The following is a 719-nucleotide window of genomic DNA, read 5'->3' as shown; positions in this document are numbered from 1 at the left end:
CAGGGCCATACTTCAGTTATTTTGATTCGTTGCGTTGTTGCAGAAAATTGTGATTTTTCTTAACATTTAAATTTTCTGGCAAGGGAATTGAAACAAGTGTAGCCACCCTTTATTTGTAATATTTCATGTTTATAGTGTTTTTGTATGCTTGTTATGTGTTAGAAAGCCAAGCTAAGAAGAAGGCATCACTATTCACTAGTAAGTTCCAAGGAATATCATGCATAATCTTTCCACTCTATTACTGTTATAACCTGCTGTTGTTCTTAGGTACACTGGGGTATGGCTTTATCAGCTATGACTCATAACTGATGAGTAACAGTAATTATATCAACCATCTGATCCATTTTTCTGATTGTCCTTGTAAAGAGATATTTATATTTTAGATAATTTCATAATAAAGCTGGGTCTAACTTGCTGAGTTGGAGATACATTTACCTATTCATGAGTTCTTCCAACTTTTATTAAATGTGTCCAAATATAGGTAAACTTGTGACTAGATAAGATGTTTTTGGTCCCCAGTCAATTGCCTCAGCCAGATCATACTACACAAACAAAAAGATGTTCATATTCAGAGAGGGTGGATACTGGATTCAACATGGGTGGGAGTAATGAATCCTAAGCTCAAGCCATGTTTGTTAAACCCCTTAAAATTCAAGTTGGCATTCACGAGATGCTATGTTGCCATTTATTAGAAATAAATTCTGAAGAACTAAAAAATG

The 719-nt window shown here is 34.2% G+C and overlaps 1 protein-coding gene across 1 annotated transcript in view; it reads left to right on the top strand.

Moving 5' to 3' along the window:
* LOC107477576 (50S ribosomal protein L19-2, chloroplastic) overlaps positions 1–365 on the top strand; it is a gene marked incomplete in the record, with an annotated part of 3203 nt that extends 2838 nt beyond the window's left edge. Inside the window, 1 exon segment of the mRNA XM_016097624.3 lies at positions 17–365.
* Between the last annotated feature and the right edge of the window lie 354 nt (positions 366–719).

This window comes from Arachis duranensis, chromosome 1 (genome assembly GCF_000817695.3).
Source record: "Arachis duranensis cultivar V14167 chromosome 1, aradu.V14167.gnm2.J7QH, whole genome shotgun sequence".
NCBI lineage: Eukaryota > Viridiplantae > Streptophyta > Magnoliopsida > Fabales > Fabaceae > Arachis > Arachis duranensis.
The sequence above is the reverse complement of the archived record's forward strand: the minus strand, read 5'-3'. Positions and strand labels throughout refer to the sequence as shown.